We start from the raw sequence: 20713 nt of genomic DNA on the forward strand, positions 1-20713 counted from the left end.
ATTTCGGGACTGACCCCTAGTCAATCGTTTTGGGCAGACTGGGTCGGTCACCCAATTGGGTCCAACTGACTACGACTAGTGGCTATATAAGAGCAAGCCTGTGAAGCCCATTTCATCACTGGCTATAGCAACCCTGATTCCTTAGCATCTAGCCTCCGTCCTCTACTGTTTTTAGCTCGCCATCGAAGCTTCTTTCATAGGAGTGCACGGCTGGGAGGCAGCGCCATCTATTGTATCAGTTCTACAGTAATCAAAATTTTGATTCTCCATACTATCTGCTTTTCTCTCTTGCGTAGGAGATCCTGTTATCTATTGAGCACAGACGTTGTATTGTTTTCTTAATGGTATCAGAGCCTGGACTCTAGCAAGAAGATTTGATAGTGAGTCTCTGTTTGCGAGCAGATTGTGAGAGATGGCCCAGCCCGTAAGATTGCAAATCCCACTGTTCAGCGAAAGCAAAAAGTTGGATGGATCTAACTATCCACTCTGGAAGTTCAAGATGAAGACCATCCTAAGCGCATACGAGCTTTGGGATACTGCTACTGGGGTGGACGTGAAGCCAGTTTCAAGATCGGGGATCTAGCCAATGTAGGACAATGGATAGTACCAACTGCGGATGAGATTCTCGCATGCACAAGAAGAAATGCAGATGCGTTGTGTTCTATTGTCTGTAATGTAAGTGATTTCGTCATGGCATTAATTCAACATGTCACCACAGCGGAGGAGGCATAGCGGAGGAGGCATGGACGGTCTTGAAAAATTAGTACGAGACCACGAATCAGATAGGGATTTAGAATCTGGAGACTCAACTCGCAAACGATAAATTGTCTGAGTCTAAAGCGATAGATAAGTTCATCACTAGGGTGAAGAATCTGCACAATCAAATGACTGCGATTGGCATCACCATCACCAGCGAGAATCTAGCATGAAGATGCATACGGATTCTCCCAGCAAAGTACGATGGTCTTGTTATGGCGCTGAATTCGAAGAACAAAAATCCACCCCTCAACTTTGAGGATTTTAGTGTGATGCTTCTCGAGGAGGAGATGCGTCAAAAGATGAGGACTGGAGAAGATTCGGCTTTCTACGCTGGATCAAAAAAAGGTAAGGTTAAGGAATCTGGTAACCCATCTTCTTCTAATGATAAAAAGAGAAAGAAGAAGATCAAGTGCTTCTATTGCAACAAGGCAAGGCACAAGCAGAATGAGTGCCGAAAGAAGATTGTAGATGAGAAGAACAGAGTAAAGAAAGACTCCAGCAACAGTGCACAGGCAGTACCAGTAGAGCTGTTCATAGCAATTGAGGAGATTTGCACGGAAGGATTTCATGTATCTGTAGATGAACCTTGGATTATTGATAGTGGTGCATCGCACCACATGACCAGTCATAAGGATTGGTATACCTCTCTACAGCCGGTAGGGAATGACAACGTGGTAGCAGTCAGCAATGATGCAAAATATCCAGCAAAAGGAAAAGGTATGATTGCTCTGACTCAAGTCAGATGGAGTTGTAAAACAATTGTTCGATGTTCTTTATGTACCAGATATCAAGAGGAACTTGTTGTCCGTTTCTGCGATCATGGATCAGGACCTCAAAGTTCAATTCGATAAGAATGATGCATAGATTTTGGATCTTCAAGGAAAGGTCATTGGTAAAGGTACATGATTTACAAACTCTTAGCTTTTAGTGCTCAAGCCGATGTGAAGAACACTAATCTGTGGCATGAGAGGTTTGGTCGCATAAACCTTAGTTCTTTGAAGGAGATGCATAAAGTGGAATGATTGCAGACCTACCAGAAATTACAGATCTGCCCGATGTATGTGAAGCTTGCATGGTGGGCAAGCAGCATCAGCAGCCCTTTCGTAAAGAGGCCAGCAGGGCAAAGGCTCCTCTAGAGCTCGTTCACATGGACCTCTGTGGAAAGATGGAGATGGAAGCTTTGGGTGGTTCCTACTACTTCATGATGCTGATCGACGACTACAGTAGAAGGATATGGATATACTTCCTGAAGACCAAAGACGAGGCTTTTAGTAAGTTCAAGGAATGGCATATAATGGTCGAGAAAGAAAAGGAAGGTGAAGAAATTGAGATCAGACAGAGATGGAGAGTTCACATCAACTGAGTTCGAAAGTTATTGCAAAAGTCACGAGATCAAGAGGCAGAAACCCCTGCCACATACATCACAGCAAAATGGAGTAGCAGAGCGCAAGATGCGCATCATCTACAAATTGGGCAGGAGTATGATGAAAGGGAAAGATTTGCCAAAAGACTTTCTGGGCTGAAGCATGTAACACAGCAGTTTACATTATGAATCATAGCTACCCGAAGGCCGTGAACGGGATGACTCCACTGTAGGCCTTTTCTGGTAAGAAACCTTTAGCTACACATTTCAGAGTTTTTGGATGTGACTGTTTTGTGCATGTCCCTGATGCTAACAGGACCAAATGGGAACCGAAGAGCCGGAAGTGTATTTTCTTAGGCTACAGTGAAGAAGCAAAGGGTTACCGTCTCTATAACCCTGTTACCAAGAAGGTAATAGTAAGTTGCGATGTGGTCTTCTCAGAACAACCGCATCAATTGGAGGAGGATGCTTCCTTCCCAGACAACCGGGACTAGGATATCCATCCAGTACCACCACCAACAGTAGACCGAACTCCCCCAACGGTGCTTGGGAGGATTCAAGATAAAGAAGATGAAGAAGAGCCTGCAGAACCACAACAGCAATGGCCATTCCCTAAGTGGGTAAAGCAGCTTTTGGATGGCAGAGAAGCTCTAGCCATTGAGGAGGAACCATCCGAACACCACCGGTCCAAGATATTAGAGGAGCAAAGAAGGGCGCAGGAACACTTGGTCAATATGCTTTGATGACAGAAGTGATCCGTGCTAATGAACCCAAGTGTCTTGAAGGGTGATGATAGGTGGATGGAGGCTATGCAGTTGGAGTATGGCTCCCCATAATGAAGAACAACACTTGGGACCTTGTGGATTGTCCACCAAAATGCAAGGTAATCGGCACCAAGTGGGTGTACAAGACCAACCGACGGCACATTGGATAAGTACAAGGCTCGACTCATGGCAAAAGGATTCGCACAGGTACATGGTTTTGATTATCAAGATACTTTTGCTCCCATAGCTCGCCTAACCACAATTCACAGTGTTTTGGCTTTAGCTACCCAAGAAAGTTGGCCCGTGTTTCAGATGGATGTAAAATCTGCCTTTCTGAATGGAGATCTCAAGGAGGAGGTATACATGGAACAAGCACCGGGTTTTGAGATCCCCGGTTTAGAAGGTAAAGTCTGTAAACTAAAGAAGGCACTTTACAAGCTGAAATAGGCCCCACGAGCATGGTACCAGTGGATTGATGCCTATTTTCTACAAAACGGGTTTAGGAGGAGCCCATCTGATGCAAATTTGTATATCTTCAGAGAAGGAGGCAGGTGTATGATTGTGGTCTTTTATGTGGATGACCTTGTCATAACAGGGAACCATGCAGAGAAGATCTCGTAGACAAAGCATTTGCTAGGAAGAGAGTTTGAAATGATAGACGCATTTCTCTTTGGGGATTGAACTTTGGCAAGGGCCAAAACAGATCTTCATTTCACAACTGAAGTATGCTGGAGAGATACTGAAGGCATTTGCATGGCTGATTGCAAGACAGTTGGTACCCCTATGGAGGTTGACGTGAAGCTCTCAAACAAGGATTCATCGCCACTGGTGGATGAAGCAAAGTACAGAAGGCTTGTGGGCAGTTTGATTTACTTGTCCAACACGTGGCCGGACATCAGCTTTGCGACTGGTGTACCAAGCAAGTTTTCCAATAAGCCCCGAGAGAACTATTGGAGGGCAGGGATGCAAGTGCTGAAATACATCAAAGGCACACTTGATTATGGCATCACCTATACCAAGGGCAACATCTTGATCGGATTCTGTGACTCGGATTGGGTAGGAGACGTGGACAACAGGAGATCAATGACAATACTGTTTCTCACTTGGATCTGGAGCTATGTCATGGGTCAGCAAGAAGCAACCCACAGTTGCTCTTTCTTCTACCGAGGCTGAGTACAAATTAGCATGCTTTGCTTCTTGCGAGGCAGTATGGTTGAGGAGGATTTTAGAGGACATGGGTGCAGTGCAGAACAAGCCTACGCAATTATCATGTGACAATCAAAGTTGCATGGCGATTGCAAAGAACCCTGTGTTCCACGCTTGCACAAAACACATTGAGATTCAATATCACTTTGTATGTGAGCTCATCATGGATGGAGAGGTCGACTTGGTGTACTGTCCGACTACAAAGAATGCTGCGGACATCTTCACGGAGGCTCTTGGAAGAGACTTGCTGGAGAGGCATCTTCATCGACTTGGCATTGGGCCGAAAAAGTAAGTTCACTTGCGGGTGGACATTGAGGGGGGGTGTTAGATATCAATGCTCCACTCTCATGTAACTACTCGGGAACCAACTAACTCTACTTGTAAGCCCCCCATATGAAGAGAAGGCATTTGAGTAGCTCAATTATCCTGTAGGTCTTGGTTTGGACACCACATGGGGGCCATGCATGGCCTGATGGCTGGATGGAGTTGGCACACTGCCAACTAGGCTACATGCAAGGCTACATGCAAGTGCGGGAAGGCATCCCATGACTGACCGCATTGAGGGTAGACTGAGCATTTCCCGGGGCAGCCCACTCTTGGGTTGCAGGGTCCATTTGGAGCCCCAGATGATCCCAGATGGCTCTGGGCTGAACGGACACCATAGATAAGTTGCTCTATTTTACACCACGGTTCTATCGTGTGGTCGGTGGCCTATTTTGGGACCGAGTGACCCCCAGCCGATCGTTTTGGGTGGACTGGGTCGGTCACCCAATTGGGTCCAACCGATTACGACTAGTGGCTATATAAGAGTATGCCCATGAAGCCCATTTCATCACTGGCTACAGCAACCCTGATTCCCTAGCATCTAGCCTCCGTCCTTTACTATTTCCAACTTGCCATCGAAGCTTCTTTCACAGGAGCGCACGGCTAGGAGGCAGTGCCATCTATTGTATCGATTCTACAGTAATCAAATTTTTGATTCTCCATACTATCTGCTTTTCTCTCTTGCGTACGAGATCATGTTATCTGTTGAGCACAGACGTTGTATTGTTTTCTTACAGATTCAAGTCAACCAATTCACTTATGACTTCCCCTCCTATATTGGTAGTACTTTTGCCCAAATATGTTTGGTAAGTGTCATGCTCATTAGCTATTTGCAGACATTATCTCTTAAATAGTCATGATGATTTTTAGTGGCTTGGAATTTTCCTGACTACCCTTCTCATCTTGTATTAGTGTAGTATGTAAGGCAAGGCTCAACAACTATTATCGACTACAATTTTTGGCACTACATTTGAAAATATATTAATTGTTACCATCAAATGTCGTATTAAACAGAACTCAGATTTTTATTGTTAATGCCATTTCAATGTGCAAAATTCAATGATGTAGTATAATACATTTGCTCAGAACTCATCTCAATATGCAATATTTGCCTTTCATTTGCAATATTATGCAAAATTTGCTCACAAATCCTTTCAATGTGCAATGTTTGCTCATAGCTCTATTGATGCGCAATCTCTCTTCCTAGAGATTCACCTAAATCATGTCAAAATTCCTTTAAAGAATTGAACTTGAATGTGAATTTATCTCCTTTTTGCAAGAGAATGTATGTCTTAACATGGTTCAAAGAGATATTTTTGCTTGATGAATACCAGAAAAGTCTTTTGGGAATACTATTTTTCTCGGGGGGGTCACTCATCATATGTAACCCTATCACGTGAGTTCAACAAAAGGATATTTTTTATTTCTAAAATTTACATTAATAAATATACATAAGGGACTATTTAAAATAGTTTTGAGAAAAAATTACAGATTTGTATAGAAAAGGGGTACATTTTATTAATGAAAAATTTACAGATAAGGGATTTTAGAAATAGGCCTTGAATGCACGTGGTATAGAGGGTTTATACATAGTGACCCCCCCGAGCTATTTTTAAAGGGGTTTACTTTATCTTGTGTTACATCAACCATAATTACAAAAGCCATGGCTTGGTTATGGTGAGGTGGGAAACCGAATGACTGGACAACACTTGCATTTTAGCAAGGCCTAGAGAGTTGGGGTCTAAGGTCACACCTAGGCCTAGGTATTATTGAGAAGGTGCAAAAGGAGCCCATGAGAGGGATCTTGTGGTGAGGCCCCTTGTGGAACACATGGCACCAAATGAAGAGGCCATTTGGCAAGTGCTAGGCTAGGGGCAGAGTTCTAGAGAGAACTCTACAGTGAAGGAGAAAAAAAAGAATAGTGAGGAAGATGACTTCTCTCCTAGTAGGCTGGCTCTCTTTGAGCTCACGGTTGGGTGTTTCATGGCAAAGGATCCCTCTTTGGTACTCCCAAGCGATTGAGCTTTGCCATTTCTTCAATACAGTCATCATGTTGGCTAACATAGTTTGAAGACAGGGTTAATGAACGTTTTGAAAAGGATTGGTTGCAACCAGCACCCATTTTATGACATCTATTGAGTACAAATCTTTGCATTTCTGTTGGGTTACAAACTACACCTATTGCTCTTTTATTTTTGAGCCTATACAACTCAAAACATATGTATATAATCTTGTAGCTTCTTTGCTTTCTTTCTAATGGCATTGTCATTGAAGCTTTGGCTACAACTGCTTCCTAGCGAACAAGTCTTACATCTCCTTGGCTCCTTTCTTGCAAACTAGATCCTTATGGCCAACTTCCAAACTGAGAAATAGAAGGCAATGGAATGGTGTGACAAGTTTCACAAGACCAGCAAAGATTTTCAAACGGGTGCAAGGTGCAAGGTTCTATTTGCCTAGAATGTAGGTTGGGAAGCAAGGAGCTATTTGATATTTTAAATATACATAAGGGACTATTTAAAATAGTTTTGAGAAAAAATTACAGATTTGTATAGAAAAGGGGTACATTTTATTAATGAAAAATTTACAGATAAGGGATTTTAGAAATAGGCCTTGAATGCACGTGGTATAGAGGGTTTATACATAGTGACCCCCCCGAGCTATTTTTAAAGGGGTTTACTTTATCTTGTGTTACATCAACCATAATTACAAAAGCCATGGCTTGGTTATGGTGAGGTGGGAAACCGAATGACTGGACAACACTTGCATTTTAGCAAGGCCTAGAGAGTTGGGGTCTAAGGTCACACCTAGGCCTAGGTATTATTGAGAAGGTGCAAAAGGAGCCCATGAGAGGGATCTTGTGGTGAGGCCCCTTGTGGAACACATGGCACCAAATGAAGAGGCCATTTGGCAAGTGCTAGGCTAGGGGCAGAGTTCTAGAGAGAACTCTACAGTGAAGGAGAAAAAAAAGAATAGTGAGGAAGATGACTTCTCTCCTAGTAGGCTGGCTCTCTTTGAGCTCATGGTTGGGTGTTTCATGGCAAAGGATCCCTCTTTGGTACTCCCAAGCGATTGAGCTTTGCCATTTCTTCAATACAGTCATCATGTTGGCTAACATAGTTTGAAGACAGGGTTAATGAACGTTTTGAAAAGGATTGGTTGCAACCAGCACCCATTTTATGACATCTATTGAGTACAAATCTTTGCATTTCTGTTGGGTTACAAACTACACCTATTGCTCTTTTATTTTTGAGCCTATACAACTCAAAACATATGTATATAATCTTGTAGCTTCTTTGCTTTCTTTCTAATGGCATTGTCATTGAAGCTTTGGCTACAACTGCTTCCTAGCGAACAAGTCTTACATCTCCTTGGCTCCTTTCTTGCAAACTAGATCCTTATGGCCAACTTCCAAACTGAGAAATAGAAGGCAATGGAATGGTGTGACAAGTTTCACAAGACCAGCAAAGATTTTCAAACGGGTGCAAGGTGCAAGGTTCTATTTGCCTAGAATGTAGGTTGGGAAGCAAGGAGCTATTTGATATGACCCAAAACATTCACATGGATCCTTTGTCTATGGTTTGAATGCAAAAGAAGCTTAATATGCATACTCTTTGTGAGAGAAGCAACCACGAGCATCACAAATAGCAAAAGCTTATTCTTTCAAGAAGACACAAAAGCCACATCATCCAAAGTCTTTTAACATTTAAAAGAGAAAGACATCTCAACAAGCTTATAGTAGGCCTCTCACTCTAAGATCCTCTTTCCATTTCAAAAAGCCTCTTCTTTTCTACCCCATGCTCTTTCTTTAGCCTCACCATTTTCAAAGAAAATAACTCTTTTGGGAGGATTCAAGGAGATTTGAATTACCATATAAAAGCTAAACGTGGGATTGAAAGCAAAGGCTATGAATGAAGCAAACGGCATGTCAAGTTTGAGTTTGGATTCCAAGACCACAAACAATAACATGGAAGTGGGCATCACATTTTTCTCTCAGTCATAAAGCTTTTTACTTTATAATATCTGGAAAATTCTCATTTTTGCAATGATGAGTCTAGAGAGAGATAAAATGATTACAAAAATTGATTAAAGAGCGAGGAAAAGGAAGGCTATTGCTCAAGAGGAAACACATGAGGAAACTCCGAAGGATCTATGGATAGGACATTGAAATTGGTGATTATGAAATTCCGTATTTGGAATTCACAAAACTAGAAAACCAAATTCAAAACATAGAAACACTATTAGATTCTATTAATCACTCATTAAAATCTCTAACTAAAGTCATCTCTAAGTTATCTGATTCTCAATCGGTAACTCTTGTAGTAAAATCACCTAGCCCTCAGAGTCAAATTGGAGAGTCGCCTTAAAGAAATCTCAAATATTAAGGACCTAAAACCACCAATACTCAATAGGGAAGAAAAATAAAGAAATAGGGATGCCATAGACACATTCTTGCAAAAGTTGCAAGACTTCGACCCAATTAGAAATACCCCTCCTGAAAATCAAGACATGGAAGCGAGTCTTTCCCTAGGAAATAAAGCATATAAATGGTGGATGAGCCTCAAGGAAACTAATAGGATCCCAAAGTATTGGGAGAAGTTTAAGCAAGCTTTCTGAAAATAATTTATGCCAAAAAATGAGGTGGAAAGGGCATGGACAGTGTGGGTTAGTTATAGTATGAGAAAAAAATAATCTAGTCTAGTACATAGTGGATTACAGGGAGGCAGTCCTTAAGTTAAAGGAAATTGATGAATTCCAAAAGATAAGGCATTTTTTGAGAGGTTTAAAGGACACATACAAGGTTGAGGTGAGAAGAAATTATCGCGAAACCTTTGGAGGAAAACATCAAGAATTCATATTACTAGATACATCATGATACTATGGAGAAATCTAGAACTGGAACTTCAAAACAAATTGGTTTTGTTCCTAGGTTCAATAGATTTCCCAATCTTAAAAGGAAGGGGCACTTTAAGAATGAGGTTTCTCAGGAATTGCCCAAAAAAATTCAAACACAAAGATATCCTCTTCTAAAAGAAGAGGATTATTAGAAGGCCAAGCAAGAAAATCTTTGCTTTAAATGTTTAGGCAAAGATCATGCTACTTGGAACTACCCTAGAAAAAAACAGGTGGAAGCTAAAGCCAAAAAATAAACTTCCACAAAAACAAGTATATGTGGTGCAAGTATTGCCACTTAAAGACACTGAAAAGTGAGTGAAAAGTACACTGAGGTAGAGGTCTATCAGGAGGATAGCACCCATATGTATTGCCTATCATTGACAATGTGATAGCCCACTTTTGGTCCTCATGATTTAATGAGGATGCATGGAAAAATTAAGGGGTAAAAAGCAATATTTATGGTTGATGAAAGTGCCACACATAATTTCTTAAACTATTCATTAGTTAAGAAATTGAAGTTGCCTGAGAGTCCAAGCACCCATAAATATGTGGTCTCTCTGACAAAGGGCAATGACAAAAAGGTCATGGTGAAGAGGTGGACATTCAAGGCTACCAAGATGCCTTGGATTTCCAAATTACACATCTCGATAGGATAGATGTTGTTTATGGTCGAGAATGGTTGTATAGTCTTGGGCATAGCTTGAACAGTGGAGTTGTATAAATAACTTCATCATTTAAAGATGGTAGGGTCTTCTAGATTCAGGGGGGAAATGCTGGCAATATCTATATGAACTTACTTTTATTGGTGATTTCAATTCTTGTACATGTGAAAAGAGTAAATTTTCTGTTGATGTTGTTAAAAAGTATAAATCTTCTTTCAATGATTTAATATATGAATTTCATATTTGCCCGATGGTTTACACTCGAGAGAGAAGTAGGTTATAAAATAGATATAATTACTAGAACTACCCTTATTTGTAAACCACCATATAGATGTAGCCAAACGGAAGAACATGAGGTCAAAAGACAATTAACTAGGAAGTTCTAAATTCAACCAAATAGCTCACATTGGTCTTCACCAGGTTTTCTTGTAAAAAGAAAAAGGATGGTACTATGCAATTATGCATAGATTACCATGGTTTAAATAAAATCACAATAAGAAATAAGTATCCTATGTCTTGCATTGATGAGCTTTTTGATCCATTGCAAGGGGCAAAATATTTTACAAAAATTGACATAAGATCGAGATATCACCAAGTATGAATCAAAGAACAGGATGTCCCTAAGACATCATTTCATAGTAGGTATAGGCATTATCAATTTATAGTAATGCCATTTGGTTTAACAAATGCTCAAACAAATTTTATGAAACTTATGAATAGTGTCTTGGGGACATTTTTAGGAAAATTTGCTATACTATTCTTAAATGATATCCTTATCTATAGTAAATGAGAAAAATCATATGGAACATTTAAAAAAAGTGTTCTAGTTGCTCAGAAACAACTATGCTTTTGCTAAGGAATCAAAATTTGAATTCTTTGCAAAAGAAGCTATGTACTTGGAATATATCATATCCCAAGAAGGGATTCATATGGATCCTTAAAACGGTAAGGGCTATATTGGAATGGCCACATCCTGTAAACCTAGAAGAATTACAAATATTCTTAGTTCTAAAATTTATTGGAGATTCATTTAAGGTTATGCTAAGATTGCTACTCAATGATGGATCAGCTTAAGATTGTTGTTCAATGATGGATCAGCTTATGGGGAAAGGAAGTACCTTCATATGGGATGAACCTCAAAAGAAAAGCTTTGAGAAGTTAAAAGTAACTATGGCATCAACTCCTATCTTAAAGGTAGTGGATCCAATGAACCATTTGTGGTTGACACACACACCAATGATTTTGTTGTTGGGGTGGTACTTTTACAAAAGGGTCAACTAGTGCTTTTGAAGGCAAAAAGTAAGATCATGCCCAACTAATTACTCAGCATATGAGAAGGAATTGTATGCTATAGTTTATGCTTTGTAGAAATGGAGGCACTATTTGTATGGTGCCAAAATTGAGATCATTTTTTATCAAACAAACATTAATTGGATTTGCAATCAGCTAGATCTTAAAGGAACAAAAGCCAAGGGGTTGAGATAATGCAAGAGTTTGATATCCAATTGACAAGTTGGAAGAGGAAATTTAACAATGTCATTGTACAGATGCTAGTGGGAGACAAAAGATCATTGAATCTTTGTTATTCTTGCTCTTCATTAGAGCTTACAAAGGATGAGCAGTTCATTGTGTCCAACTATCAACTTGCATCGAAGTAGTAATAGTTCTCTATTTAGCAAATGCCCCCATGCATCTTGTAGACTCAAGGCAAGAGCCTCTATAATTGGCTTCCATCTCAGGACCCCCCATAGCATCAATTGTTGCCTCAAGAGCAACTTGAAAAGCAAGAGCTAATTAAGACAAAGAATTGGTATCTTGATTGACTTTCATAATAGAGTAGATAGACATGTATGTCCCTATCATTCACATGTACAAAATCATTGGTCTTTAGTACTTATAATTTGTAATTTTGATTCATCTCAATAATCCCATTAATTTAATGTATTTAGCAGATTCCCTAAGCCAAATGCCAATGGTTAATGAATTGATTTTTACTCGATTCCAAAATGACCTAGAGTGCTGAAAAGGAAAACATGATTTTGATCCTCACTATTTTAAAATATGGAAAGCAGTTATGAGGAGGGATCCAACAAGTGAGGAGCTTTCATTGGAGCCACATGGAAATGGTGGCACTTCACAGGTTGGTGATATAGGAATCAAGTGGAAAAAATATAGAATTGAAGATGGCTACTGGCTCTACAAGGTTAGAGTATGTGTCCTAGATAATAATGACATTGGGCACCAAATTCTTTTTGTGTGTCACGATAGTACGAGTGTTGGATACCCGAGAATTCAGGATGAGCATGTGCTTTTAAAGAGGCAATTCTTTTGGCCTGGAATAGATAAGGGCATCCAAGATTACGTATTAAAGTTCCAAAAATGTCAGGTGAAGGTAGGAGGCTCCTACATCCCTTGGAGATTCCATCTGGCAAATGGGAAAGTATCTCCATAGAACTTATTGTTGGATTACCTAGGATATAGAGGGGGCACGACTCTATGTGGGTACTTGTGGATCGGTTGACCAAGATGGCTAACTTTATTCCAACTAGTCAAGAGGTTAAAACTCCAAAATTGCAAGGCTATTTATGAAGCATATCTATAGGTTGTATGGGCTACCAACCAGTATTGTTAGTGATCAGGATAGCAAATTTAACAACCATGTTTAGAGGGTTGTGTCCATGAGGTTGGAAACTACTTTGAATATGAGTACCATGGATTATCCATAGAGAGTGATGATCAAACTGGAAGGTTCAATCAGGTCATTGAGCATATGCTTCGAGCATATGTAAGTAAACAACAAACAACAAACTAATTGGGAATAGTATTTGTCCATATTAGAATTTGGATATAATAGTGCCAAGCATTCAGCTATATGTTTTAGTCCAATCATGAGGATGTATGGATTTCAACCTAGAACCCCAATTGTGGTGGAACTCAAAAAAGGGAAGATTCAATTATCGAAAGGCTTTCTTGAGGACATGAATCAAATGCTTAAATTAGCTAAAGATAGCATTAGAAAGGCTCACTATAGAGCAAGGAGTTATGGAAACCCACATCGTAGAAGGTTGGAGTTTGAAGTAAATGAGAAAGGCTATCTTAGGGTGCCTGAATCTTCAAAATCCTCAAAGATAGGTAAATGCCCAAAGTGGTCTCCTAGCTAAAGTAGGCCATTCATAATACCTAAGAGAATTGGAGATCTTGCTTACATATCAACCTTACCAGAGGGGCATAGAGTACATCCAATTCTTCATGTGAGTAGGCAAAAAAAGAAATTAGGAGATGATAACAATTCTCATTGGAAATGAAATCCTAGTAGAACTCATTGAGCCTACTACTATACCACATGAAGCAGAAAGAATTTTAGATAGGCAAGAAAAAATAACTAGACTCAATATATATCAAGAATTTCTAGGTAAGTGGATAGATAGATCTGCAGATAGTTCAACATGGGAAAGGGTAAGCAATCTCCAGAGGAGGTTTCCCAATTTTGTTTTTGAGGACGTAAACCATTCGTAAGGAGAATGGGAATATTACGTCAGCCATAATCACAAAAACCACTTCTTGGTTATGGTGAGGTGAGAAATGGGAGGGCTTGATAGCACTTGCATTTTAGCGGGGTCTAGAGGGCTTGGGTCTAGGTGTTACGACTTCTTCTAACTCGAGGGCTTTATCCTCATTTTCCACCTAACCGTGGACTCCTGTGAGCTCCCTCTTGCTTCTGTGAACCCTCTATCGAGTTCCATCCCCCTACTTACCATGTGGAGCTCTCTTTCTAGAATCCTCCCCCTTGCTCAATACCTCCCAAGTGGCCAACCCTCATGGTGCCATGTGTCCAAGTGGACCTTACCATTAAACCCCTCTTTAGGTTCAACTATGCACCTTTCCATTAATTGCCTAGGCCTAGGATTTCCCCGGGGACGAGCATTTTCTGAGCGAAATCTTCCGAGCGTCCGAGCGAAGGAAAAAAAAAGCTTACAACTATGCATAAATATGGCAAAAATCGATCAGAAGAAAACATAGTTTCACTTAGAAATATGCAAAGTATTATAGCAATGCCTATTTTATACAAAAATCTTTAGGTGAATCTGTATGAATGTTGAGAGCATAATGGGATGGCTTTTGAAGAAACCCACATGTAGAGTAGACTTCTCTATGAAAATTCCCTTATGATCCTTCTTACAACTTTTACTTAATAGGGGGTGACATTGAAAACCCTCTCTCAACCTATCTTCATGAAAGAGTTTCTTCAAAGAAAACTCATTGAAGCAAGCCATCCAGGTAGTTTCGCCAGCGAAACCCCTTTGAAGCAAGTCTCCCAAGGTAGTTTCGCTGGCGAAACTACCTTGGACAGCACTTTTAAAAGTGACATAACTTTCATATCCAATGTCCAAATATAGTCATTCAACCACTCAAATTGATCGGAACACCCCATTTGAGCACATCTATGGAGTTATATTTTGGAAAATCTTTCATATATAGTATTAAATATTACATGTATTTTATGAGAGTGATATATAAGCCCAAGTTAATACTTATTTATAGTAATTTAAACTTCTTTAGAAACATGTCCATAAATATGCTATAAAAACACTAAAAAGATATTGCCATATGATATAAATGTGTTAATAAGTAATTATATATGCATAGTATTATTACATTGAGAGTGATTATGAGGAATGTTTCTTAAAGGAATCAACACTTTTTTAAGGTAATAACAGGGGTACAAAGGGATGTCTCTAAATAAGAAAATTATGTTGTGTAAAAATGAATGAGTGACTAGTCTGTATATTTTTATGATAAAGGGATCTAATTCTAGTGAAAATAAAAGTGTAAAAACCATGTTTCCTAAAGAAAAACATTTTTAAAAATCTCTTGAAAAACACGCTCGGATAAACCTGCTCATAGGTTTTTGCTCGTAAAATTGACGCATCCGATTTCCCCCTAGACCCTAGCCCTCATTAGCCACATGGGTAAGTATTGTCAAGCCCTCATGGTTTTCCCGTTACACCGCTGTCACGGTTTTACAGTTGACGTAACATTCCCTCCCCCTTAAGAATTGTTTACATCCTCGAAAACAAAATTGGGAAACCTCCTCTGGAGATTGCTTACCTTTTCCCATGTTGAACTCTCCTCAGATCTATCTTTCCACTTAATCGGACATTCTTTCCATATAGTATGTTGCATTCTTTTTTCTTGTCTATCTAAAACTCTTTTTGGTTCATGTGGTAAAGATGCAGATTCAATAAGTTCAACTAGGACTTCATTTCCAATGAGATTATCATCATCTCCTAATTTTCTTTTTAGCCTACTAACATGAAAAACTGGATGTACTCTACATCCCTCAAGTAAGGCTAATTTGTAAGCAAGTTCTCTAATCCTCTTAACTATTGTGAATGGTCCACAATACCTAGGAGATAACTTCGGACATTTACCTATTTTTAGAGATTTTGAAGATTCGGGTACCTTAAGGTAGACTTTCTTATTTACTTCAAACTCCAACTTTCTACGGTGGGGGTGTGCATAACTTTGTGCTCTATCTTGAGCTCTTCTTATGCTATCTTTAGCTAACTTAAGCATTTGATTCATATCCTTAAGAAAGTCTTTGGCCGCTTGAACCTTCTCTTTTTCAAGTCCCACTATCATTGGGGCTCTAGGTTGAAATCCATACATCATCATGAATGGACTAAAACCTATAGCTGAATGTTTGGCACTGTTATATGCAAATTCTAATATGGGAAAATACTGTTCCCAATTAGTTTGCCGTTTATTTACATATGCTCGAAGCATATCCTCAATGATTTGATTGACCCTTTCAGTTTGACCATCACTCTGTGGATGATCCGCGGTGCTCATATTCAATGAAGTTTCCAACCTCTTAAACACAGCCCTCCAAAAATGGCTGTTAAATTTGCTATCCCGGTCACTATCGATACCGGCAGGTAGCCCATACAATCTATAGATATGCTCCACAAATAGCCTAGCTAATTCTGGAGTTTTAACATCTTCACTGACAGGAACAAAATGAGCCATCTTGGTCAACCGATCCACAATTACCCACACAGAGTTGTGCCCCCTCTGTGTCCTAGGTAGTCCCACAATAAAATCCATGGAGATGCTTTTCCATTTGCTAGATGGAATCTCCAATGGGTGTAGGAGACCTCTTACCTTAAGGTGTTCAGCCTTATTGACCTGGCATTTTTGGCACTTCAAACATAATCTTGGACGTCCTTACCTATTCCAGGCCAAAAGAATTGTCTTTTCAGAAGTACATATGTCTTCTGAATTCCTGGGTGTCCAGCACTCGGACTATCATGACATTCAAAAAGGATTTGGCGCCTAATGTCATTATCATTCGGGACACATACTTTGCCCTTGTAGAGTAGGTAGCCATCTGCAATAGTATATTTTCTCCACTTGAGTCCTTTATCACCAACCTGTGGTGTGTCGCCATTTCCATGCGACTCCTCAGTGAAAGCCTCTCGATTAGTTGGATCCCTACTATTAATTGCTTTCCATATTTCAGAGAAGTGAGGATCAAATTCACATTTCCCTTTTAAGGACTCTAGGAAATCATTCTGAAATTGAGTAAATCTCAATTCGTTAACAATCGGCATTCGGCTAAGAGAGTCTGCTACCACATTAAACTTCCCTTTCCTATATGTCAATTGTATATCAAACTCTTGCATTAACTCAGCCCATCTAGCTTTTCTACCTTTAAGCTCTGGCTGATTACAAATCTCGGGGGGGTCAGTCATCATATGTAACCCTATCACGTGAGTTCAACAGAAGGATATTTTTAATATCTAAATTTTATAGAAATTAATTTACATAAGGGAGTATTTAAATTGATTTTGGGAAAATTTTACAAATTTATATAGAAAAAGGGTACATTTTATTAATGGAAAAATTACAGATAAGGGATTTTACAAATAGGCCTTGAACGCACGTGATATTGAGGGTTTATACACAGTGACCCCCCCGAGTTACAAATCCATTTAATGCTTTCTTGATCAAAGATGATCTCAAATTTTGCACCATATAAATAGTGCCTCCACTTCTTTAAAGCATAGACTATAGCATATAGTTCCTTCTCATATGCCGAGTAATTCTGTTGGGCACGATCTAGCTTTTTGCTTTCAAAAGCTACTGGTCGACCTTTTTGTATAAGTACTGCCCCAATAGCAAAATCACTGGCATCTGTCTCAACCATGAATGGTTCATTGGGATCCACTACTTTTAAGACAGGAGCTGCCGCTATAACTACCTTTAATTTTTCAAAACTTCTCTTTTGAGATTCATCCCATATGAAGGTGCTTCCCTTCCCCTTAAGCTGGTCCGTCATCAGAACAGCAATCTTAGCATAATCTTGGATGAATCTCCTATAGAATCATGATAAACCTAAGAATATCTGTAATTCTTCTAGATTTGTAGGATGTGGCCATTCCAATATGGCCCTTACTTTGTCAAGGTCCATACGAACCCCTTCTTGGGATATTATATGTCCTAAGTATTTCACTTCTTTTGCAAAGAATTCACATTTGGATTCTTTTGCAAAGATTGAATTATCTCTAAGCAGTTGGAACACTTTTTGCAAATGTTCCAAATGTTTTTTTCTGGTTTTACTATAAATAAGGATATCGTCTAGAAATACTAGAGCAAATTTCCCTAGATATGGCCTTAAGACACTATTCATAAGTGTCATGAAAGTTGCTAGAGCATTTGTTAATTCAAATGGCATTACTTTAAATTGATAATGCCCATACCTAGTACGAAATGATGTCTTAGGAACATCTTCGTCCCTAATTCGTACTTGATGATATCTTGATCTTAAATCAATTTTAGTAAAGTATTTTGCCCCTTGCAATTGATCAAAGAGCTCATCAATGCAAGGCATAGGATACTTATTTTTTATGGTGATTTTATTTAGTGCTCGGTAATCTATGCATAAATGCATAGTACCATCCTTTTTCTTACTAGTAAAACTGGTGCAGACCAAGGTGAACTACTTGTTTGGATTTGGCCCTTTCTAAGATATTATGTTAACTGTCTTTCGACCTCACGTTCCTCCGTTTGACTAAGCCTATATGGGGGTTTACAAACAGGGGTAGATCCAGGAATTAAATCTATTTTATGATCTACTTCTCTTTCAGGAGGTAAACCATCAGGTAAGTCGAGCGGAAAAACATCTTTAAATTTAAACATTAAATCATTGAAAGAAGATTTATACTTTTTACATTACAAAAAACAACATTACTTCTTTCCAATGCAGAAGACATAAAATCACCAATAAAAGTAAGTTCACAAAGATATACCTTGCATTGTTCTTGGTGTAGTAGTCGTTCCAATTCCATCGAACAAATAAGAGGAGAGTTAGGGACATCATGTTCTCCTCTGTAGTTATTAATACTCTCCTAACTCTCCTCTTATGGAGAGTTATCTTAATAACTCTACCCTCTTAATAACTCAAATAAGAGGAGTTATCTTAATAACTCTACCCTCTTTTTCAAACATTATGGAGTTATTAAGATAACTCCTCTGTAAGCTATGCCCAAGACTATACAGCCATTCTTGACCAAGCACTACATCTGTTCGGTTGAGATGCATGATTTGGAAATCCAAGGCATCCTGATAGCCTTGAATATCCATCTCTACACCATATATCATGGTGTCCCAAACTTTTTTATCACTGCCCTTCGCCAAAGAGACCACATATTTATGGGCACTGGGACTCTCAGGCAATTTTAATTTCTTAACTAACGAGTAGTTTAAGAAATTATGTGTTGCACTATCATCGACCATCACTCTTACTCTTTGCCCCGTAATTTTTCCATGCATCCTCATTAAATCATGAGGACCAAAGGTGGGCTGCCACATTGCCGATGATAGACAGCACATGTGGGTGCTATCCTCATGATAGACCTCTACCTCAATGTACTTTTCAATACCATTAAGCGGTAACACTTGCACCGCATGCACTTGTTTTGGTGGAGGTCTATTTGGGGCTTTAGCTCCCGCTGGTTTATTTTTAGGACAATTCCAAGCAGCATGGCCTTTGCCCAGACATTTGAAGCAAAGATTTTCTTACTTGGCCCTTTCATAATCCTCTTTTTTCAAGAGAGGATAATTTTGTGTTTGAGGTTTCTTAGGTGGTGCTTGAGGAACCTCCTTCTTAAAGTGCCCCTTCCTTTTCAAATTAAAAAATTTATTGAACTTTGGAACAAAACCTATTTGCTCTGAAGTTCCAATTTTGAATTTCCCTGTCGTATCATCATATATTTGGGCATACTTAATAGCTTCCTCAAAGGTTTTTGGAGAATTTCTTTTCACCTCAACCTTATAAGTGTCTTTTAGACCTCTCACGAAACCCCTTATCTTTTGGAATTCATCAATTCCCTTCAGCTTAAGGACTGCCTCCCTATAATTCGCTATGTACTGGACTAGAGTGTTTTTACCCATAGTGCAAATGTCCCAAGCCTCCCACGCTCTTTCTAATTCATTTTTCGGTAAAAACTCTTTTAGGAAGGCTTGTTCAAACTCAGTCCAATATCTAGGAATTTCATCACTCTCCCTAAGGCTCATCCACCATTTATAGGCTTTATTTCCAAGGGAAAGACTTGCATCCATGACTTGATTTTCAGGAGGTGTATTCCTGAGTTGATGAAAGTCTTGCCATTTTTGCAAGAACGTATTAATCGCATCTTTATTACACTCCTTTTCTTCCCCATTGAAAATTGGCAGTTTTAAGTCCTTAAGGATGTTCGAGGTTTCTCTAAGTCGAGAGGTAGACCTCTCAACTTGATTAGGAGGAATCGGTGATTTTTCAGTAATAGATACCGATTGAGAATCGACTATCTTAGTTATAGCTTCAGCTAGGGTTTTTAATGTTTCACTGATAACCCCTAACTGTGTTTCTATATTTTGCGTTCGAGTTTCAAGTTTAGTGAATTTCGCATATGGAATTCCATAATCACCATAATCAATATCCTCCATTTGTACATTATCCTCTTGAGTTTCAATTTGTACCTCCTCATGTATTTCGTCTCCAACTATTGCTTTTCCCTTTCTAGCCCTTTCCTCGACCTGTCTAATCCTACCATCCCTTTCTGGAGTTATCATTTTAATGACGTATATTTTCCAGAAATTAAAAAGCAAAGCACTTTATGTCAGAGTGAAAAATATGATGCCCACTTCCCTGGTATTTGTTCGATGGTCTTGAATTTGTCTTTGAAGCTGACGCGTCCTCTCGCGCTTTAAATTCTTGATCTCTCTTCTCGATCCTGCTCTTCTTGCTTCCCTCTTCTCGATCCCGCTTTTCTTGTTTCCCTCGATCCCGAATGTCTCGATTCGATTGTAAATCCTTTGCTTGAAATTGGCGAGGCTAAGGAGATTGGGAAGAACAAGGGAGAAAAAAGGATTTAAAAAAAAAAAAAACCTTAGGAAGAAGAGGGGTAGAAAAGGTTTTGATGATGTGGCTTTTTTCTAAGGTCTTATAGACCTTAGATGATGTGGCTTTTCACAAAGCTTCTGTACAGTCCGCAAGTCGACCAACGAACGTAAGTGTCGAATCGCCTTTCTTGCAAAGTTCGTAAGTCCTCTCTATTCCTGCTCTGTTGACGACGGCCGTAAGGTAGCCTTGAAAATACAAAAATTCGAACTCGCAACTTTCCTGCAGTCCCGTTTGACGCAGTTGTGGTCGGCTTCTAGAATCTAAACGTATTTAATTTCTCAGGGGAAGCGTGCGT

Source organism: Dipteris shenzhenensis, chromosome 9, assembly GCF_047967505.1.
Source record: "Dipteris shenzhenensis isolate YYH24624 ecotype China chromosome 9, Dip_SZ_1.0, whole genome shotgun sequence".
Classification (NCBI taxonomy): domain Eukaryota; kingdom Viridiplantae; phylum Streptophyta; class Polypodiopsida; order Gleicheniales; family Dipteridaceae; genus Dipteris; species Dipteris shenzhenensis.